The 23,755-nt window shown below is 42.5% G+C and overlaps 1 protein-coding gene across 1 annotated transcript in view; it reads left to right on the top strand.

Moving 5' to 3' along the window:
• Window positions 1–407: 407 nt before the first annotated feature.
• Window positions 408–23,755, top strand: part of ADD3 (adducin 3) — a 112,885-nt gene continuing 89,537 nt past the window's right edge. Inside the window, exon 1 of the mRNA XM_054163510.1 lies at window positions 408–493. The gene's annotated coding sequence lies outside the window, so the exon portion shown is untranslated. The remainder of the gene's footprint in view (window positions 494–23,755) is intronic.

Raw genomic sequence — 23,755 nt, 5'->3', positions numbered from 1 at the left:
CCGCCACCTCAGCTCTGCACCGTGCATTGCGGAATCCATCCCCTGAAGCCAGACCCCGCTTGCCCATGGCACTTCAGACATAAAGGAGGATGCTTCGCCGGGGACGAGCGGCGTTGCACGCCCCACACTGCAGGTACAACCGCGGCCGAGGCGCGGGGAGTTGGGCCGGGGACAACAATGGAGGGCAACCACCCCTCGGCCAAGTTTGAAGTAGGGGGAGGGTGAAGAGGACCGCCGCCGCCGCTCCACCCTCGCCCTTCCCCGGCTTCAAACTTGGCCGAGGGGCGACGGGGGAAGGGCCAGGGGCGAGCCGCTGCTCGCTGCCAGATAGTGAGCCACAGCGGGCGGGCGGGCGCGGGGGGCGGAGCCCAGGTGTCCCTTCCTGCCATATAGTGCGCCGCCCCTTTCCCCGCCCGCCCGCCGCGGTGGTGCTGGGGCTCCCGCCGCTGGCGAGGAGGGATGGACTGAGGCACAAAGGCGCGGGCCCGCCGAGGTAACGCTCCCGCGGTGTGGGGAGAGGAGCGGGCGGGGGGAATCTTCTCCTTTCTCGCCGCGCGCGGGCGGTAACGGCGGTTGCAGCGCTGCGGCCGCTGTTGGGGAAGGGGCGTCTGGAGGCCTGGAGCGCGCCCCCCGTTCCCTCTGCCGCTTCACGGCTGCGAGGCTGGCGCGGGGCCGCGGCTGGAGGCGGGTGGAGGCGGTGGCGGGGGACTGCGGCCGCCGTGGGGCGGAGGGGGAACTTCTCGGCGGGTGTACGCCAGCCCTTGGCCGGGGGAGATGCTGCAGTGCCGGCGCTCTGCCTCCGCGCCGAGCTGGGAAGGACACGGCTTTAAATAACGTGCCTCTGCTCGGAAGCTCTGCGAATCAAATAAAACCTCGAAAGTAATTATCGTAATTGCAGACTGCCCTTGCTCCACCGCAAGGCTGCCGGCTCCCTGTGAGTCTTAAAAAAAACTTCCTAAAATCAGTGTTCTTTAGGCTGCTTTCTATGTTTGATCGCGCACGACTTCACCTTTGCCGTGTACGGTGGTGCGAGGAACGCGATGCCCAAGTGCGAGCGCAGGAATTCTGATCACGGCAATGCGTACCTGCTGGCGTGACCAGCATCTGCCCTGCTCGCACAGCTCCGGCTTTGCTCAACAGCTGGGAATTGTGTTCCTTGTGTGTTTGTAACGGCGAGGACAAAACTGAAGATTGCGGTCTTGAACTTTAGGCTCCAGAAATGAGGATCTCTATCGGCCTCTTGGGAGTTTGTTCTTCAGTTTGGGTCTCCCCCACAAGACTGTGTTTGTCTCGTGTGAAAAAGCTTGTTTAGGAATTCAGAGCAGATTTATTAGTTGATGTTCATCCCAGACTTGGGGGCAGGCAGGATCTGCATGACTAAATGAATGTGATTTTTAGCAGGGAAGCCTTGGGCTGCCTCTCGGGGGGGGAGGGGGGCACCGCATACCTCACAAGCTGTAGCTGCTGCAGCTGGTCATAGAGGTGGGTTGCTTCAGTTTGTCTCCTCAGCATTGTTATGGTACAGAGAAACTGGGGTTGAATTTACTGTTTTATTTTGTTTTGCATCCACAAGTCCTGGGCTCGTGTCTAGAAGGTAGCAATATGATACCAAGCAGAGGTATAATGTGTAGGATTATGATTTAACTGCGTGATGCCACTGTGTGGAGGAGTGAAGTTTTAAGACAAATAGATAAAATCAATGGCAATGAATACCTGGCCAAAAAATAACTTGCCATGGGTTATAAAACATGCATGTGTGAAATTGCTGAATTGCTCATTGTGTGGGAGAAGTAAAATAAGCTTTGGTGCTAAAGGAATGAAGGTGATAAATGTGACCTCAGCCTTTAAAAAAAAGGGCTTTGGTGCACATGGGGCAGCTTCAAGCTGTCTCACCTGCCTTCTGGTCCAGATGCTGCTGGTAACTGGAATAAAGCACTGGTGTGGCAAATGCATGGCCATTGTGTCACCTGGGAAGGGATGGTGGTGGCTTTGGGAGAGGGACAGTGTGAGCTGGGGCAGTTCGTGTGCTGCTGATCTGGCAGTGGATCTGCAGTGAAGGGCTCCCTTTCACCTGCCTGCCAGGATTTGCCAACAGGTCTCTTCTACTGGGGAGTTCTCTGGTCTGCACACCCCATTCTGTAAGTGACCTGTTTGGAAGCACCATGTGAGCTCCTCATTTGAGTTTTCTTGGTGACACTCAGTGCTTACAGGGTGAGGTGGTGTGAACTCTGGGAATGCTGTGGGCTCTTTGTCAGCCAGTTTCCTCAATGCTGCTCTGAGTAAGGAGTGTGTGTCAATGAAACAAAGTGATAGTTGTGTGATTAATAGTGGATACCAGTTTTAACTTCACACATTTTTCATGTTAACACTTCTAATAATGCTGACATTATTTATCAGAAGACAGTTTTGCTGGGAGAACGTGAAGCACTAAGCAGAGAAGGAGGAGTGGGCTATTTAGGGGCTGTTTAATGACTGAGGTTAGTGCATGATGATAATGATTAAGCACGTCCTTAATTCTTGACCAATAGATGGAGTGCTGCTACGCTTTAGGATATCTGGGGATTTAATGGTCTCTTGGTTAAATCAGTCATTATCCTTGACTCTTGTCTGAGGATTGAGGCAGCTGACATTTTAAAGGAAATGATGATTTTAGGGTGGTGCAGTTAGGCTGTCGCATATACTGATCGTCTAACCCAAAGAGGGCATCCGGGTGGTGCCTTTCATGCCAGAGATTTTGCATTGCTTGTAGAGTGGGTGGACCTGGGCAATTGGGGTGAGTGGGGATGTTGCACTGTCAGTCTGTGAGGTGTACTGCAGCTCTGCTGTCCACCCTTTGCTGGTATGAAACGAGCCTGCTTGTTCGGCAGGGCTGGATGAACTGAGCAGGGTTCAGCCTAACTGTGCTGGAACTGTCCCTGTTGCATGTGATGTTAGAGGTGACATTGCATGCAGGGCTGCCTGCTTTTGTTCAGCTCAACTTGTTACAGGCCAAATGACCTGGGGTAAGACACTGTTTGTTCTGAAAAATCATCAGAAATTAGTATGTAAGGGACAAATTATGTCCGCCTTTTTTTTAAGACAAGCCAAGTGTAGTTTGTTTCATTTTGTGAGTGGAATGTTTTACAGAGCAAAACCTGAAATTAATGAAGAGAGAAGGCTGCTGGTTTTTTCCCTTATTAAAATCATTGCTGCTAGCTAAAACTGCAACAAATGTGCTTGCCCTGAAGTGAATGGTGTTGGAAGGGGGGGGGAGGGAGGGAAGCTTAATTTAGGATAGTAACTTGCTTTGAGCTGGTGTATAAAGTTGCCTTTGCTAGCTTCTTTTACAGTGGGTTAAAAAAAAATGTTGTTTCTTTAAAAAAAAATGAGCTGTAACTTTAGCAGTCATAGTGACCTCTGGTTGTTATTTCCCTTATACTAAGGCACTTTTGCGTTTTCATGGTGCTGCTGTTTCAAACCGAGTCGGCCATTGTTTTGGTATTGATTTAGAAGCATGCAATCCATATTATTTAATAACACTGTTTCCCATTACATCACAGGCTTTTCTTCAAGCTGTGTTTTGGAATGCTAGTTGCTGTATGAGGGGTGGTGGTGTGGCTTCTGGTAGGGTTCTTAGGGGGATAGTTGTCTTTTGTGTAGCATTTTTTTGGCAGATGAGGGTGAATAAAAGCTGCTTGACCCTTAGGCAACAAGCAGTAACTTACTCATTGTGTATTAATGTTGGATCTGTTTGCCACACAGTCTACTCTGCTTCTTATATTAACTTTGAGTCACTTGGCATATGGGGAGACACTTCTGATTCTTTTTTTTTGTATTCAAGATAACTGAATTCATCATAAATGAGATTTGAGCGATTTCTTTTAAAGATATCCTAGCCAGTGTACATCTGTTTTATGGATAACTTGCAGTCTGCATTATTAGTTAAGACAAAACAATTTTCATTGGGTTAGATAAGAAAATATCTGCTGGCATGCTCTTAATCTAGGCTGCTGGGGGACTGTCTCTTTGAAATCCTCAAACTGGAGTATGTTTACTATGGAAAAAAGTTGCTGTTTTCTTCAAATTCTTTGAACAGTTAGTGAAAGAAAGCTTGAGAGCTTCAAATCTCATTGTGGGGATGGTGGTTCCTGGTTGGTTGTTTTGTGTTGTAGGTTATTTTTTTTTCCAACCTGTATCTTTATTGTTTGATAGATATGGTTTGGGTATCTGTTCAGTTAGGACTCCAGGAGCATATTAAACATGGTATGTGTCTTATGGTTGTAATGTCAAGTCTGCTTGACAAGGATGCAGTCAGCTGTTGAAAAGTGCTAATCAGGGAAGTATAATAACCTTGTTCTTTGTTTCAGTCCCTTAAACTGTTCTGGTCCTGCCAAAGAAAAAGCTTTTCTTGCCTCGTATCCTTTAATGTGTTAAAATCCTAGTGATATCAAAGCATCAGGTAGCTTTTGTGTGAGTCAGCAGGTTGAGGTGAAGATCAGTTAATTGCCAACTGGTGTAAAAGCTCCAGTTTGCTTTGAATCTATTCACATTGTTTTCTTGACCTGCAGCAGCTAACAGCTGGCAAATCCCTTTCCCCTTGTGCAGTCAGAACCTACTGCAGATACTTCTCCAGCTGAAGTATGTGGCAGTCTGAAATACCATATTTGATGGCAGCTTATTGATGCTCTTACTGTTGCTGTGATGCCCTGAATGAGTACCTAGAACAGTGTTGGTGTTATTGGCAGCTGGCACTTCAGAGGAGAGATGAACTGTCTGCTCTGTTGGCCACAGAATTGCTGTGAAAATCTGTGCTCATTGTCCTCAACTATACCTGTAGCAATTGGTCTCTTTTTTTCATGTTGCATGTATTCATTACATGTGGGTTTGTGTTGGTTTTTTTTCTCTCTTTTTAGGAAACAAGCATTCCCATGCATATCATCTATAGCTATCATACTAAATACAACAGTTTAGAAGACAGTTGGATCCACATCATGCATTTGTGGATGTTCAGTCTGTGTCAGCTCTGGAAGCGGGGTGCTTACCACCCAACCAAGTTTTCCTGTGCATGTCTTTCTGATGATAAACAGCGTGCAAAATAGAAAAGCTTACTGGATGAAGCTTGTTTTACTTGTAATACAAAGCAAGAAAGGAAGAATATTAGCTTGAAATTTTACTTGTGTCCCACACAACTTCCTCCAACCCCCAAATGTGGACTGGCTTTTGATGAGATGCCTTTTTTTTTGGCAGCTCTAGAAGTCTTGACAGAATGCAGTGGCAGTGATTTAGTACTGATGTTGTCTGTGTGAGTCAAATGCTTTCTCGATCAAGGAGAATTGTGAGTTGGCTAGGTTCAGAAAGACTGCTGATATTAACATAGTTTCATATAATCCAGTATCCCAGTACTTCCTTAGCAACTTCTATGACGTTTCAGTCTTCATGGATTTATATACAAAACCCTCTGCATTTCTAAAAAGCATTGGTAAGGCCATAAAGTCCAGTATTTGAAAGCTGGGTAGTGCTTTCCAAAGAAAAGGTCCTTGATTTAAAAGTTAAACAATAGCATCAGAAAGTATACTTACAAACCCTTGTCAGGAAGAGTGGAAGTGTTTTTGGCTTGGATGATTCAGATCTAGCAGACACCTCAGCCTAACACATGAAAAATTAGGTGAGACTGAAAATAGGATTTGGGGGCGGAAACAGCAGACAATACTAGGCAGTGTATCCAGCTCTGCCTAAAACCAAATACAATGACACAGAAGAAGTGACCTCACAAGTACCTTTGTATTTTCCTGACTTAGATACACAACTGTTTTTAAGTGTGCTAATGAATTACATAACAATTTCTCTCCAGGATCCTGATCAGTGCTAAAGCAGGAGTAAATCACAATGTAAGCCAGCCCTCTTTTAATGTAGCGATGACTGCTATGTGCCTGGCTACCTACTGTGTGTGTCCTAAACCACCAAAATCAAGCCAAAAGTCTTCATTCATGGAACAAACTTTATTTGGAGGCTGCACAGTCTGGTAGCCTGTCCAGTGAGAGTATGGTTTGGTTTTCTTCAGCTGTATTATCTCCAATTTCTATGACGGTGCTGAAGTTGAGGGTGCAAGAAGCTGTGTATAAAATGAGTAGCTGGCACTCCCATGTTAACCAGTTACAACATTATCCCCTCTGTAGTATTGCTGCTCTAATAGAAGAATAACTAGTTAAACTGGTATGACAAAATTGATAGTGCCCACAACAAGCCCATCACCCTGTTTCAGATCTTGGTCATGTATGAAGCGTTGTATGACATATCCAGTTAATTAGTTATTGTTTTTGTAATCTTCACAGATAATTTGTACAATTTCTGGCTTTCAGTGGCAGCTGTCTTTAAATGCCTGTTTGTCTAAAAGCATATGCAAAGGCAAAACTACTCTGGTGCCACAAGTATTTCCTTCTTCTTCTACCCAGCTGTCAGGACAGCGAGCAGATGATGTACATGGTCTTTAATTCATTTACTAATTGGAAGCTGTTGTCTCTTAGGACAAACTGTATTTTCACACCAAAGGTTGTGTAATTTTTCTTACTCCTAGAATTACTGAGGTTGTGAAAGAATCTGTGGGTATATGCTAATTTCTTTATAGTCTTCCATTCCTGTCCATGAACATACTACTGAATACAAATTGGGTTTGTTACTGACGTGCTGATTGCTATGGATTGACTATCCAGAGCTGTTTGTCTTTGACACGTAGCTGACTTGGCATTCAAAGGACACATGCATGTTCTGTGTTAAATGGCTTAAGGACTGGAGTGACACAGTTGGAGAGCTTGGCAAATACCTCCACACGTGCATGATTTGGAACAAAACCCCACCTCTCCCAAGACAAAGTGTCCAAAGTAGATTACTCATTCAAATTTAAGTGTTCATAAATGTTTTTATTGCAGTGCTTTAATTCTTAGCAGCTGAGGAAGGAAAACGAAGTTGTGATACATGCTTAAATAAGAGTTAGTACAGTGTTTTGTAAAGCAAAGCACGCCTGTAACCAGCAAGCTTTCTTTAAATATTTGGCTTGTTCCTTGTCAGTCTGATCAAAATCATGAGTCTGGTATTGAGTGAAAAAAGAAATGTGCAGGGGAACTTGCAGATACATGGAAATCTGTAGGGTTTTAAGAGAAATAGCCCAAACCCAGAAACCAAATCTAGTGTTCTGGCAGGCAGGTTCCCACCTCCTTTTTCAACTCTGTTCTGAGCTGTGCTTAAATAGTTCTGTAGCATGCAAAGAGATTGAACACATCTGTGTGGTGCTAGCATGAGTGAGGCTGCACTTAAAACCAGATCAGTTGGAAAAAAAAAATCTTGAAATGAGTCCAGGTAACTTCCTAGTTACAACATATCAAGTAACATAAAGCATGTGAACTCAAGACAAGCCAGTTAAACTGTATAAAATGTTTAAGCTGTAAAACATCAGGAGGGTGGTTTTTTTTTTTTATAGGTGCCTGGATAATTTGGCCTTAGGTGGCAGAGAGGCAATGTGGGTTCCCTTTTAACATCATATTTTCCTGTGGGGCAAGCACTTGGGGAAAACCCTGAAAAATTACTTCCTCTTTAAATGGCTATTGCATACATGTTACATTCTCTGTGTGTTTGTTTAAGCTTAGATGTTTTTTAAACAGCCGTGTCCCTAATTTTACGTGCCCTAATACAGCTCCTGGTTGAGGACTCGATTTCAAAGAGTGCTTAGTTCTTCTTAAGCACTGCACCATTTTCAGCAGAAAATGTTCTGTGGTGGTTTGTTTGTTTGTTTTTTTTCTGTTCCTTATGTCAGTAAACACTTTATTGCATGTCAGTGCTTCTAATCAAATCAAGTTACTTGGCAATGCATCAAGATTAGGATCCTGTGACTGAAAGTCTCCCAGTTGCCTGGATCAAGACGCTATCTCAGTGGACCCAAAGTAGCCAATGGAGACCATTAAGCACAGCAGGATGTCTTCTATACCAAATGTCTTCCAGCCAGGGTGTTCAACATTTCAGTCCTGTGTGTTGTGAAATTTGCATGGATGTGAAGATTCCCAAATCTCTTCTCTGCTGGCAAACACGTATGACCATAACTCAGAGCAAAAGGGAACGAGTGCTCTCAGTGGAGATGCGGGAGGTGGAAGTGCTTTGCTCTGTAGGAAAGGTGAGCAGAATGCATACATAGAATACATAGAATAGAAGCCCAGATGCACCTCATGGTTCAAGTGCCAGCAGCTTGGACTGCCCAGTTTTTTTGTATGGAGTGCCTAGCCCATATGTGTCTGCAGAGCAATGTGTATATGGACTGCCCTTTTCAAGAACCTCAGTTGCTATATGGCACCAAGCTTGGGTCTGTGAACTGTTTCACCGGAGCCCGCAAGGCTCAACAGAGCATAGTGGATCTTGTCCTAGAAGATCCTGTCTCTCTGCTGGAAGAATTGTGTTTCCCTGTTGAAAAGGGTTGAAATGCTCTCCTTTAAAGAGGAAGAAATAGTCATTACTTTTAAAAATCAGATGTGCTGCTTCCTTTCCTATTAGTATTGGCTAGTATGTTTGCATAAGACTCCGTTGAGCAAAAAGAATTAGCTAGAGGTGGTAGTAAGAATAACAATGTTGTATTTATAACCTGGGTTAGTCTTTAACAAGAAAAAAAGAGCCTGAGGTATAGCATGTAACACTAGTGTCTGGCTACTATCAAACATGCCACAAACGTATAGTAACAGGTATTGTGTGCACTGCATTTATCTTTGTAGCAGAAACCTGATGTTGTTGCTACTCCCAGGGGGTAAGTTGAATTACATTATTACCCAGGCTGAACTAACAGAGCTTTGCTTATAGTATGCATACAGACAAGAGGGTTCTTCAGAGAGGTGACCTTTGGTGTATTTTGGTTTCAGATTTCACAGGGACCTATTTCAAAGTTTTTTAGCTTCAGCCCACACCCTGCTGGCAGTCAGCTATAAAACTCTCTTTGAAGAAAGTTTTGTGGTTGTCCTTTTAAAAACAAAACAAAACAAAAAAGCCAGTCCATTATTACTTTAATAAAGTTAGATAAAGCTCTCTCTTTGTTTACCCCTCCTGTAATATATAGTGCTGCCACTGTTACTTGTTCTATATAACTGATAATTCAAAGATGAAATTAAAGCTACAGAATTACCAGTTACAATGTGAAAATGCATACTGCTAAGTAGTTCCTTTTTATGGCTCTTCAGTTTATTGGTTAACTTGAAGAATGTGTACTAGCATATATTTGTGTTGGGGAAACTATCATGGTTATCATGAAATAACATTGTGTGCTCCCTCCAAGGTTATTCCACCACTCTCTAAACTTTTTTCTCTCTCTAAAACCAATTTAAAGAAACAAATTAAAGCCTTGTAATCCTGTTTAAGAACCCAGTCAAATAAAGTCTGCATGTCACCATTTCAGTGAATTTAATCACCTCTTTTATACAGTCAGCCTTCTCTAGGATCCTGATTTCCACCTGATTGAAATATTTGACTTGTATGTTGCAACCAAGCTAAAGGCAATATCCTGCCTTTCCCTCCTGGCCATGTTGTCCTGCCGCATCCTCTCTTGTGTAAGCACTTGCTGCTCACTGAACTTATGCAATTGACTCTGAATTGCAGCAGAATACATCCTCTCATCCCCCTTCCCCCTCTGTGCATTAACTCTTTAATAAGTTGAATTAGCTCGAGAGGGTTCAGTGAGCACTGAAGTGTGAGTTGCTGAAGGCAGCAGTGAGAACCTGTGGGTGAAGGGGGAGAGATGGGGAAACTGTCAGCTCTGAGCTTCAGGTTGATTTCATCCCCTTAATTCCTCAGTCATGATAGCTCTGCAGTGTTCCACCTGCAGTACTGGGCAGCAAAGTAAAAATACTTATGAAATGTGTGAGTTGAGCCTTCTGCAAGAAGACCTCTTTGTAGAAATAAAAGAATGAAAAAGCCTTTTTTCTAGGCTTTGAGATCCGACGTGGCAGCCGCTGGGTTAGGAAGCTCCCCATACTCTCCCTATGCCCTGTCTGAGGACAGGCAGTGATGTTTAAAGGGAGATTCTTTGGGATAAATGTGATGTTTTAGAGAAACTACACAAACTTCAAATAAAATAATGTTAATGTGCTGGTATGAGCTACTCTGTGGCTTTTATGATATGCCCCCATATCCCAGCTCTAATGTTGCCGGTGAGTGATAGCTCTGGGTGGTGAGGAGGTGTTGGGTGCTTGGGCTTGCTTTCTGCTTCCTCATCTCCAGAGTCTGTAGTGTACTTGCACAGCACAAGATGCAAGACTAAATTTTCTGTTGTCAAATCAAAAGGTTTTCAGTGTTGAACGGCATGTACCATTGCTGCTCTTTATTTTCTTGGCTCTGTTTCATAGTTGTGTATAAGAAATGGGGGCTAAACATGGGAAAACTTCATTGCATCAGGTAGATTAGTGTCTACATGTTCAGGAACAGAAAGAACAAATGACTGCTTTGGTGAAAGGAAAGCATGAGGTTGCACTTGGTTCTAATAATGAACAAGATAACTTTGTGTGAAAATAAGATTTACATTGGATACAAAAAAGGTGTTCAGCATAGCTGAGCTTGCCTCCCAAAAACATTGTGTAACTGTAACTAGAAGTCTTTTTACATGCCTTTGAAAATGATACTGCCTTTCTTCTTCTATCCAGGTTTTCAGCAGTTAAATGATGTGTAAGAAAACTTAGTGTTGCTACCAACAAACTTGGCAGAAGAGTTGTTTTAGAAGTGTAATGCTGAGTTTCCAACAGCAGAAAGCTGTTCGCTGTTTAAGTTGACTGAAATTGTTCCAGTTAGTCTCTGTGCAGGTGGTGAATGATACAAATTCACAGCATGAATAGCTGTCCTGCAGACAGCACTTTTTGCTCTTCAGTGCTGGGTTGCCCTAGCTTTTTCCTGGACCTCTTTTCCCCTCTTTTTCTTTTTCCTAGTTGTAATAAAGTGTCATCTTCAAAAGTGGGTGTTTTCTGTGTTTGATGTGATATGTAGGCTTCAGTGTAGATACTTAAGGAGTCTTATCAAAGTAATACTGGCTCAGTCAGAGTAAAGATGCTTTAGTTAAATAGAGTATGACTGTGTTTAAAAATAACAGCTCTGGCTGTGTCAGCTTGTTGGACGACCTGATACTGACTTGAATAGAAAGAGCTTCTGAAAATTACTTTGCCTGTTGCACATATCACCCCTGGTGTGAACTTGTTTTCTGTTGGCAGCATTTTGATGTTAGGAAAACCAAAACAGAGTCCCTCAAAGTTAAATGTGATGAGCCAAATGGGTTGAGAGAGCTTGTGGTTGTGCTGGGCACCTTTTGAATGTACAAACAGGAGTGGCAGCACTTCTGCTTTTGTTCAGACCACTAGGACAGTGTTGGGTGCAATCACTGTCCTCGTCTAAGATCAGTAGTTTGGGGTTATCAAATACCTGATTTCTGTAGGGGGAGGAAAGTGGTGTGTACACTCCAGCAGCCCTGGCTCTGTGTGACTGCCATGAAGGCTGTTGCCTTCTCATGATGGTAAAGCACATGAAGGAGCTCAGTAATAATTCCCATGCATTTGTCTTATCTCACTTCAGTCTTGCTTTGGCCCTGCTTCTCTCTTTCTACAGATTCATTTCAAGCACTGGTGCTTTTGAGGTCTTTATTAATGAGAGATAGGCCATAGGCAAAGAAAAGGTAAAACTTCTTTCTGTTCTGTGTGGCTTTTCTGTCCTTTTTTCAGTTCCTGGCAATGAAAACTTGATTAAATTTTTTGTAGCAAGAGGAAGATTATTAAGCTTATTCATAAAAAGATTTATGATCATATGGAGTTTTTCATTTTGTCCATTGGAAGCTTCTTTTAAACTCACCCGTACCCAGACTACTGACTTCATTCATTCAGTTGTGATGTCAAGTTTGGATGCTGTCTTTGTTAAATTAGGGCTCCTGAGGGTGTTCTGTTACAGAGGTTTCTTCAGTCAGGGGAAATGAGGGTATAATAAAGAGGATCCGAGGGCCGGACATAACAATTCCATATAACTGAAACAAACAATGCCAGATTTGGCCGATGATGGATTTTTTTCCATCAAGCTGTTTTATGGCATTTGTTCATTTTGCTTTAAGCAGAGTTTAAAACTGAAGAAGTTTGAGTGCCTGAAGTAACTGAAAGACCAATGGCAGACAATTTGGGCAGTCTGTGTATCCTATCTTTGTGCATTTATCCTGAATTCTGGCTTACTTGGAAAGTCCCTTTGATTCAAGTGCAATTAGAGGAGTGAAGTCAATGGGAGACATCCAGATTCACTGGAAGGACTATAACTGAAGCCAGCATAATAGACCTGTCTGTGCTTGAGGTTCCTGAAACCTTGTTCCAAGCTTTCAGCTCATGCTCCGTGAGAAGCGGTGCTGCTTTCTGGCACAGCTGAGTACCTGACCCTCGTTGCTCTTGCCTCTGATTAGCTATGTCTGCTGGCTGTTAATGGTATCTCTCACTTATACTGAAGTCATAAAATATTATTAATTGTGATATGGTAAAATAGGAGTCAAATCATTAAAGCTTACTTTAGGATGTAAGCAAACTTACTGAGAGATTCTATAAATAAATGATGGTGCCTCTCAGCCAGAAGCAGTGTGAAGACAGTGGATGCTGGTGGTTTTCTCCCTTTCTGATGTTGAGCACTGTCAGAAGAGTGATGATGCTGAATTTGTTTCTCACTGCCTTTGCTCTGCCAGAACGCTGTCCTTCCAGGGTAGAGAGTGTGCAGTACTGCACTTTTCTGCAGACTCTCTTCAAGGAGAGAGGAGGAGGAGGAAAACCCATAGTATTATATTTGGCATTTACAAACGAATGGGAAACGCAGTAAAGCTGGTGAAGCAAAAACCATAACCATCATTTTAATGTCCTTTTTAATTCTTTCAGAGTGTTCCAGGGAGCATTTTCCTCCCCTTGTTGTTCTCGATACCTTCTGTGTCCTTGTGCATTGGTGAAATTGGGTGCAACGACTGAATCATACCCACTATGCAGTACACAAAACTCTTTCCTCTCTCCATCTGTTTCTGCATATGCTCTTCAACATACATTATCTACTTCTTTTATTCATAGGAATCTAGAAGAATTTTTCCTAATGCTCTTTCTTTTACTTGTGTTCAAACTACATAACTTTAACTCATTTTTTTGTGTGTGTTCTCATGTTTTTCCAGTCCATGGTAGAAGTCACCGCAGCTTTGCCTTGGGTTATCTTATAACCCTCCAGAAGAAGAAAACAGGATTCCTCATGGTGGGGGGGGGGGGGACCAAACCCCAAACACCTCTGTGTGGTTTGAAATTAGCACTTGTAGTGTTAGCAATGTACATTATGGTCAAGTTTAATGAATACAGATTTTTTAGGCCTTTTTGTGCCATAATATGCATGTGGTACCATGTGAGTCTACTTGAAAGAAAAAAGTATGCTGAGAGGAGGAGTAAAACTACATATCGCCCCAAGGATAAACTTCTGCAAATATTTCTGTGGATTACAGCAATAAGATATTATGTAAGAAAGTAAAGTTTGCCCTGAAGTGCCTAAATTATTAAAGCTCTTGTAAAAGTAGGCTTTGTCAGTCCAGAAACTTATTGCAATGCCCACTTCTGACCAGAGGCAAAAATGAATATGGATGCGTTGGAAGATCGTAGTCATCCGCAGGAGCCTGTGGATTTTGGGGGGTGCAGGGTTGTGTAATTCCACGTGGGGTGGGGGGGTGGAAACAGTTACAGCTGATATCTTCAAATAATTTATCTTGCAGTTGTGTGAGAGCAAGTTTCCTGAGTGATGGTATTTAAGAGGATCTAATTTTCTAGTTGTTTATCCTTTGTGGCAAACTGAACTAGCACGGACTTGACGGAAAATGTGCAATTGTGCAGCTTTCCTAATTAAAGTGCCTTCTTTAGCTTATTTGTTAGGTTTGGGGGAGAGTACAAAAGCAGGAAAGGAGAAATATCTTGGTTGTGACATGCAGCGGTTTCCTTGTAGCATCTCCTGAGGGGTGGTTTGCACTCAACTCCAATCCACGGCGACTGAGACTTTCTGTTGAGCCATGGCATCTTTCTTTGGCTCAGTCTGTAAGGGAGCGGAAAGGCAAGGAGGTATTCACACCGCTCAGCCAGCTGAGGCTTTCCCCTTAATCACATTCCTGCTTTGAATTGCTTTCTGAAGAACTCTCCATGGATGCCGGAAGCCTTAAAATAAGACAAACTCGGCTCAGGCTTGGCTGGCTAATTAAGGTGCCCCAGCAGAGTGGTGAATAGCACACTTAGGTTATAATGCCTGCATACAAATTCTGTGTATGGTGGGCTCTGGATCCATGGGTCCTCATCTCTGTGCAGATAGCACTCGGGTAACAATTCTCTGTTTAGTTCTCAGCTCATTATTCAGGTTGCTGTGGTATTTAAATATCCCACCTGCATATTGGCTTAAGATCTGGAAAGACTTGGGCTGTGAGACTGTTCTTTAAACGTTTTAATACAAGCTATGCAAGTGTTACAGTTGCTACATTTCTCCTTTTGAGGTATTTTATCCTGTACTGATGTTACAGCTGCTGGTATTCACCATTTCTAGGAAGAGTGATACAGTTCACGTGAAACAGTTGGCACCTAGTAAACGAAGGAGGATTTTGCAGTTGATTTACTGTGTCCAGAAACCACCTCTATATTTTGGGTTCTCAAACAGTAGAATTTCTTTGTCTTCCTTCTTAGGAAAACAAACAAATGCACAGACATCCTCCATTGTTTTTCCTCCCCCCCCCCTCCCCCCCCCATAGGTAAGCTTCAGAACTGGTCAACTCAAAATGTTCTCAGACAGGGATTTCTGTTACATTTGAAGAAAAAGCTTTGCTAGCAAGCTTCTGAAATAAATAGTAGGCAAGTGCACCTGTCTAGCAGGCTCAACTTTTAAGTGAGGCTATAGCAGTTGAAGCTTGGAAGCAACTTTTAGGCACCATGTAGACAGATTCACAGTACCACAATACATTAGAGGCTGGAAGGAACCTCAAGAGATCATCAGGTCCAACCCCCCCCCCATCAAAGCAGGATCACTTGGGGTAGTCTGCACAGAAATGCATCCAGCAGGGTTTTGGAAGTCTCTGGAGAAGGAGACTCCACAACCTCCCTGGGCAGCCTGCTCCAGTGCTCCATAACACTCACAGTAAAGAAGTTTCTCCTTATGTTGTGGTGAAATCTTCCACGTTGAAACTTGACCTCCTTGTTTCTGGTTTTATTAATGTGCACCACCAGAAAGAGCTTGGCCCATTCCACTTGACAGCATGTGGGCCAAACTGCTCACCTGGATCACTCACCCGAACTGAAGTAGCTGTAAAAGCTCAGGTAAAGGCATAGCTGAGCCTTGGTGTGTAGATGATCCAGGAGCCTCTCTTGCTGAGGTAACCTTTTCCTCCTGGTGCTGGAATGAGTACTTTGAGCCCTGGGCTCAAATTACCTTTTTTTATCCTTCCTCAGAGTTTCCTCTCTGAACAATTTGTTGGGTCTAACTGCACTTTAAATCAATCCAATTCAGCCACTGAAGACAGTGTTTGTACAGCTATGTGTGTTTTCTTCTAGTCTTGTTGAAAATGTTAGTAAATTCAGGTGTAATGGATGTTTGAAGTTCTTGTTAAAGGTTTTGTGGGACACTTTAAATAGAAAAATCAAGTTGTCTGACCTTTCAGCCTCTAGGAGCCAATGCAATTACGTGCTTGTTGATGAGAAATTGGCTGATGGTGAGAGGATTTTAAAATTGAAGCTGACACTGTATTTCATAAGTGACAATAGGACTCTTCCTTGTTTTCTTTTGTTTGGGTTTTTGTGTGTGTGTTTTTTTGTTTTGGTTGTTTGGGTTTTATCATTCATCATTTCAGATGACCTTTTAATACCTTGTTTGGAAAAGATTATCTAGATTAATCACATACTTGAGCTTCATCTATTAAATCTAGGTGCTCTTAAGGGACAATGCTCTCTGAAAGAGTTAGTTTGGGGTTTTTTTTAAGGTCTCATTAAATGATAGTTTGGGGGAGGGGGTTATTTTCTTTTCAACTGGTTTTAAATGGAGTCACTGGTAATTAAACTAGCTTCCAGGTGCTCCAATTCATTGGATAAATACATTGCCAACACAATAACTTCATCAGCTGTGAACTGTTTTGAGTTTTTACTAGTGTAATGTCATATGAGCATAAATTTGTTTATACAAATAAGTTTATTTATATAAATACATTTATATTTTTTATTGTCTTTACATATTTTTTCTTAAACATTATGCTCTCTATGTGAACATTAACTTGTCTGATCTAGGTCAGTAGCAGGCTTCTTACGAGGACTGTTCTTGAATACCTGGATATCAAACACAATGAAAATGTTCTGGGTTTAGATGGGGAATGATTTTGTCACTTCCTGTGATGGTTTCTGTCCTGCTATGAAAATAGCTTGAGTTTTATTACAATCATTTTGGTTGGAAAAGGTATTTATGATCAATGCCAGGGGGATTGGGATTAGATGATCTTTGAGGTCCTTTCCAGCCCAAACTGTTCTATGACTCCATGAACATCTTTTCTGATAAGAGTATGCTGTAATTATTTTTGTGGTAGGTATGTGAAAGGGAAGGGTCTGTAACTTTTAGTTCTAGAAAGCAATTGCTTTTTGTGAGTTAAGAGACTTGAAGAAAACATAGAAGTTGAGTGAAATGATTATATAGAGAGAATTTTTCCTTAAACATTGGGTTCACGATGCAGGCCACATCTGTAACCATGTTTTTAGAAATGAGTCCATATTAAATGGATACTCTGCCAGCAGCATCTGGTTGCACTTTAGGTATGTGTTTTCTTGCATAAGGAAAGCAAGCCATATGACATAACCCCAGTCAGATAAAACTGATTGTTTTTAATGCTTTGTTTATTTATATGGCACCACAAGATGAAATATGTCCTTGTCTGACAAACCTTACAGCAGATTACAAAGGTGAGCAGATGACATCTGCATTTCCAGATGGCCAGCCCCTGGTACTATGTAGTGTGGTTAATAAGCCCTGCTTAAAGGGATATAAAATTGGTAGCTGAATTGCTGATTGAGGAGGGGCTTCCACGTGCCTTCACGGGTGGCGTCCCACATGCTGTGGGGGCCCTGCAATGCTCGTACTGCTCCTGAAGCGCTCCGTGGGGTCAGAGCAATGCTATGCAGTGAGAAACCTTCACAGGAGCATTGCTGTGAGTAACATTTGGGAGCAATGGTTTGCTTCTAATAGAATAGAACACACAGCAGTAGTTTGCATCAATGGTTTAGACTAATTTCATCAGGTTGATCTTAATTATGCTCTTAAAAGTGGCAATTCCTTACAAAACAAGCTGTCTGTGAGGCTTGTGAAGAGGTCCAGCCTGGATTCACCCTTTGGGTTTAACTTGAAAAACAGCCAAAAGATAAGGATACCTTGTGAACACCAGAAGTGTGATTTCCCGTAATAAGAGTACTGGAGCTGTGATGCCCTTGGAGCAGGGGAATCTGAATAGTGAGGTTTTGGCTGGTGTAATGCCCAACAGCAGATCTATTTAGCACATACCCACCCAAGGCATTCAAGGGTGTCATTTGGCTTTCCCATGTGCAAGTTGGGCCACATGCAGCTGTGGAAAAAGCTGTAGGTGAAGCAGTGTTTAACTGAGCACGTACAGTTCTGTCCTCCTGACTGAAACATTTAAAAGGAGCAATTTCCATGTAGGCCAGCAGACAGTTATTTCAGAAATAGTGTCTTCTGTAAGAAACTTGATGGGAGCTTTTATGCTTCGTGTGTCAGCTAGGGGCATACTGGGAAGGGAGGCAAATGTCATCTACAGTAGGGTTTATTTCTTTCCATAACAAGTTCTGATCAAATGAGCACAAAGGAAGAACACTTTGACAATTTGTGCCTAGATAAAATATCCTTGTGTGGATTGCATCTGAGATCCTGGGTGTCTTTCATTTTGGGTCTTTCAATTGAGTACTCACACATTAGTGTTGCTTAGAATGCACAGTGTTCAACAAGCAATGCTTTCTCTTGCTCTTTGCATTTAAAGTGATAGCTTATCTGTTAACAGCATAACTTTTTTCTTTTGACTCATTCATGAGCATGGCAGTGGTTTAGAACAGATTTCTGCTGCAATACCAGAACAAAACAGGAATTTAAATACCATAGCTATTAGGCCTTTTAAAATTAGGCATCCTAATTAACAGAGCTAAACATGACTTAATTACTTAATGTAATTAACAGAATACCTATTACCTTTTTAGTTGCTAGGCTAAAAGGTTTTTAGCCGAGTACAAGCTTTTGCTGTGCACGATGACCCTTTAAAGGCTTTTGGGACTCCGTCCAGCTGGCAGCTTGGCATTGCGGAACAGATGTGGCTGGTCTCGGGAGAGCTGATCTGTGCTGCTGGCTTTATTAATTCCTGACATTTGTATTGATCTGTGAGTCCAAACAAAAGTGAAGAGTCTCACGTGGAAGTGGCACAATGTGTCGGTTCCCCTTGGTCTTTTCCTGATGTGTCCAGGGCACGTTTTGGTAGGCCTTGTCTTAGTCTGATTTGTTTGTACATGTGCATGTTTTACTGTTTCTTGGCTTTGTGCTCTGTTCTTGGTGATTCACAGAGCATCAAAAATGCACAGAAATCATCATCTCAGCACTTCGGAAGACATCTCCAGATAATTCCAAACACTGCTTGTTTGCGAGAAGCAAGTGGGCGTGCTGGAGGAGCATTCAAGTTTCCTCACAGTGCTCAGGATTACTGAGGAGCTGCTTTACAGCTGTCTCCTTAAATTCTTCCAAACATTATTTAATAATTAAAATCTTGGGGTTGGGAGGAAACCTCTTTTACTGTAATACAGATAGATGGTGTGGAAAGAAACGATGGAGACCTTGTGCTGGTGGACTTGAGTTCGATTTCTCCTGGGGTCTAATTTATTTCTGCAAAAAGGACAACTGCAGTAAATTGGGATTAGTGTGGCCAACTTGAAACACAAGTGACAGGTTTTTATCTTAGTCTGGGGAGAGCAAATCAAATGTTCTGTGTATGGGCAGTCTTTTGGGAGCCACCCTTTCATGTATTATCAAACACTATTTTTTTTTTTTAAAGGCTTATCAAAAATAAGAGGAAACTTTCTTAGTTGTTTGTGAACAAGAACTGCATGATGCAAAGTTGGCATGTTGGAGAGGGATCACAGGCAGTTGTAGATGGTGTTCCGAAGGTTGTCAGTGAAGGATGCTGGTGGGCCCTCAACTTCCTGTTTCAGTCACACCCAGGCAGAAATTAACATGTGAATTACTGCAACAGAGGGTGAATCCAGGCTGGACCTCTTCACAAGCCTCACAGACAGCTTGTTTTGTAAGGAAGTGCCACTTTTAAGAGCATAATTAAGATCAACCTGATGAAATTAGTCTAAACCATTGATGCAAACTACTGCTGTGCGTTCTATTCTATTAGAAGCAAACCCTAATGCTGGTTACTCACCTCATGTACAGCACTGGCTAATTTCTGGTATAATTTAGGGAAACCATTTCATGAAGTACTGAAAGAAAATGTTTGTGAGGTTTTTGTGGGCATGTTAGCTTGGTTTATTTAAAAACTACTAAAAAAACCCCATTGAAGTGTAATTATAACAGCTACTTGTTTTTACCTTCCCAATCCTTTGTCTCTGAGGCTGTGCTTTGATAGCTTCTGCAAGGGAAGCTCTTGCTGGTCAGGGAGTGGATTCAGATTGAGACCACCCACTAGTCACTGTGTAGCAGGCATGGCAATGAGTAAGTTTTCATTTAGCATAAACTTAATGACTTCCTGTTTTTAAGGAGGAGGGGGAACTATTAAATTAGGAAACTCAACTGCATAACTGTACTCTGCCAGTGCAGACTGACACAAACACAGGAGGATGTTCAAGATGCTAAGATACTGCAACTTGCAGTTCCTAAGGTGTTTGTCAGGCAGTTTTGGTGGTTTTCATACACAGACCTGAACTTGTGCGTTTTGCAAAGCAGAAATGGAACAAGCAATGAGAGCTTGCTGAGTGGAACAGCAAGTGAAGAGCAGCAGATGGCTGGGAAGACAGTGAGGGGAGAATAGGGTTGGTATGTTAAGTATCATAGAACATAGAAACATTTGGGTTGGAAGAGACCCTCAGGATCACTGAGTCTAACCGATAACCCTACTCTGCAAAGTTCACCTTGAAACACATCCAGGGTTGGTGACTCAACCACCTCCCTGGACAGCACATTCCAATGCCTGACCACTCTTGCTGTGAAAATTATTTTCCTAATGTCCAGTCTAAACCTACTCATTTGCAGCTTGAGGCTATTCCCTCTTGTTCTATCACTACCTGTGAGAAGAGACCAGTGCTAGCCTCTCTACAGCATCCTTTCAGGTAGTTGTAGACAGCAATGAGGTCTCCCTTGACTTAATACAGTGTTATTCTTTCTTTCAATCCATCAGGTTGGAAGAGACTTCCAAGATCAAGTCCAGCTGATCACCTAACAATAAGTGCCTTAGCCAGAGCTGAGGATCATATTAGAAAGGCAGCTACTGGAAGGCAAGGAGGGGGGTGGCGTGGTTTGATTTAACTTTTGAAGAGCTGAGGGGGGGGGAATCAAAACCAAATGAGGTCTTCTCTTCTGTTTCTTGAGGGAGGAACATAAAATTAAATAGCATCCTTTTTGCATAACTTATATTTGTGCTGTCCTAACTGTACACTTGAGTATCATTTCAACTTACAGTTTTGAAGGAGGGAAAACAAAAGGGCTTTGCTGGAACTGTGCTGGAGGAGACAGTGAGTCAGTTTGACTTAGTTGCAGATGATGTTCCATTTCAATTGAGGGGGAAAAAAACCAAAACTCTTGATTCCTGAAAGGGAAGAGAAAGTTTAACTGATTATGTTCTTACACTGTGATAACTTCAATGTTCAAGAAAGCTTGACCTATGTATTGTGAAATTAAGTATCTTCCAGAGTTGCAATGTAAGAATTCCCTTTTGGGTTTTTTTGGTGGTGAAAATGAGGCAAATTGAGCAATCTTCTGGTGCTTTGCTCAGTTCAGGCATTCACCAAGGTTTGCCTTCTGAATGCAGGTAAATTTGGGTATTCTTCTTGTTTACATCTTGTGTAAACTGACTGTAATGCTTGCACATGCTTCTATTGGTCCTGGGTGGATTTTGGTTGTTTGGGGTTTTTTTTCCCCCACCTTTGGAAAACTGGAATCTCTGTGGTGAATGACAAACAAAGATTGCTTCAGTAAACTTTGTTAGAGCAGCTGTTGCAGCAGTATCTGACAGGATCTTTCTGTTGTCTCAGCATGGAAATCCAACTGGGCAAAACTGTGCAGCAGCAGCGTGTTTGTTGGGCCGATCCCTAAAGCTATTCCAGTTATGTCAGTTAAGATGCAGTGCATTTATTCTCTTCTATTGTTATGTTTATAGAGTTGCTTCATACCTTGAAGCTAACATAATCTGAACATGAAGCTTAGTATCTTGTGTTTCACCTGTAAGTGGTGAAACGTCTTAGAAAGTAAAGCCTGAGGAGGGGAAGTGGAGACTGCTGTGTCATACAGCAGACAGACACTCTCCTTGCATTTATACCTGAAATAGCTACTCATTGTGTAGCCACTGAAAGTACTTTTTTGTCCTTACCCAACTGTTAGTTTCACAGCTCAAGAAAGTTAGGCTGTTTTATTAAAGATGTCATCTTCCCTTAAAAACATTTACCTTGAAATGTGTTTTAAGGCATGTTGAAATTTGGCTTTGTAGCATGGACAGCAGTATAAGGAATTTCTGTAGCACCAGGCAAAATAGTAGTGCTTCCTGCTGCCTCCCTGGCAGGTCTGACCTGGGCATTCTCATCTACTACTTCCTGTTCAGTTTTAGCCCTTCCTTTCATGTGTCTTGATTTTTTCTGCAAGGTTTGCTTGCCTGGTGTTTGTGTGTAGCAACAAACAAACCACTGTAGTGTGAAATGAAGAAAATCCTTACAGACTGAGGGAGCTGGGGCTGTTCAGTCTGGAGAAGAGAAGGCTCTGAGGAGACCTAATTTTGGCCTTCCAGTATCTGAAGGGGGCCTACAAAGAAGGCTGGGGAGAGACTTTTTAGGGTGTCAGGTAATGATAGGACTAGGGGGAATGGGAAAAAAAATTAGAAATGGGTGGATTCAGATTGGATGTTAGGAAGAAGTTCTTCACTTAGGAGGAAGTTTTACACAGAGAGAGTGATTGCCCATTGGAATGGGCTGCCTGAGGAGGTGGAGGAGTTGCCATCACTGTGGGTGTTTAGGAGGAGACTTGACAGGATGGTTGCATGGATTAGTTGATTAGGTGGTGTTGGATGATAGGTTGGACACGATCTTGAAGGTCTCTTCCAACCTGGTTTATTCTATTCACTGTGAGGGTGGTGAGACGCTGGAACAGGTTGACCAGGGAGGTGGTAGAAGCCTTATCCCTGCAGGTTTTTAAGGCCAGGCTGGATGTGGCTGTGAGCAACCTGATCTAGTGTGAGGTGTCCCTGCCCATGGCAGGGGGGCTGGAATTTGATGATCCTTGAGGTCCCTTCCAACCCTAACAATTCTATGATTCTAAACATGCCTGGGGTTCACGTTAGGGGCTCATTTCCACAGCAGGCATTAGGAGGTTAATTACTTTTTCTGGCTATGCCAACTGCTTTCTTTCCAAAGCAGCAAGTGGCCCTGGGCACAGGATATTTTTTAATTTATTTATTTATTTATATATTTTTTTTGAGTGCAGCTTTATCCTTTAGGGACATTTTGAATAAAGAAACAATTATGCTTTGAGATCAAAGTTATGACATTTCCACTTTTGTGTTTACAGCTAAACCCATCATTCTGATTTGCATTCAGTGATGCATGTGACAGGCCATTATCTGGATTATTCAATGTGTATAATTAGGCATGTGCTTGCTTTTTTCCTTTCAGAGTATCTGTGCAGGGGTTTAAAAATTTGGAGTAATAACTAATCTGAATCCATGTGCTTTCATAGAGCACTTGCATAATTAATTTGGGAGGTGGGTCAGAAGGGTTTACTTTGCAACTTTTGTGCTGCAAATGGGATCAGTTTGATGTAGAGAGTGAGGTGGGTATTGACATGCATTCTGCAGTGGAATAGCATAGTGAAGTAATAATGTGGCCTATGGTAACACTGGGGATTTCAGCTTGGGCTTTTATCTCTGGCTTGCTGAAATACTTGTGGAAGTAGGTTTTGATGCTGTTTTGAGGTGCATTGGTGTTTTCCTTATGAAAAACAGACAGCTGTGCAACAAAAGAACTCTTTGCCCAAACCAGTGCAGCACATACTGCAAACCGAGGGGCATTGGTTGAGTCACCAACCCTGGATGTGTGTAAAGGTTGTTTGGATGTGGTGCTTGGGGATATGGTTTAGGGGTGGACTTTGTGGAGCAGGGTTATTGGTTGGACTTGATGATCCTGAGGGTCTTTTCCAATCTTAATGTTTCTGTGATTAGTTCTGGAACTGAAATCAGCCTCACCTAAACACCTGTATTGAAACTGCTTTAGAAATTTAATTTTCAATTCAGGGTCCAAGTTTCAATGAATACAAAGGAGATGTGGATTTATTTGGAAGCATGAATTTAAGAAAACTCTTCTTTAATACCTTGTGTATACCCAAAGAAACTGTTTTGCTGTGTTGTGAGAGTGATAGTTAACAAGATTTGCTTTGCCTCTCCTAGGTACATACTTATGTGAAACCCAGTTGCTAAGCAGTGGGTTATGTAGCTGGTTGGAGGAAGGAATGTTTCATTTCA

Source organism: Dryobates pubescens, chromosome 8 (assembly GCF_014839835.1).
Source record: "Dryobates pubescens isolate bDryPub1 chromosome 8, bDryPub1.pri, whole genome shotgun sequence".
Lineage (NCBI taxonomy): Eukaryota > Metazoa > Chordata > Aves > Piciformes > Picidae > Dryobates > Dryobates pubescens.
This window is presented reverse-complemented; position numbering and strand designations above follow the sequence as displayed.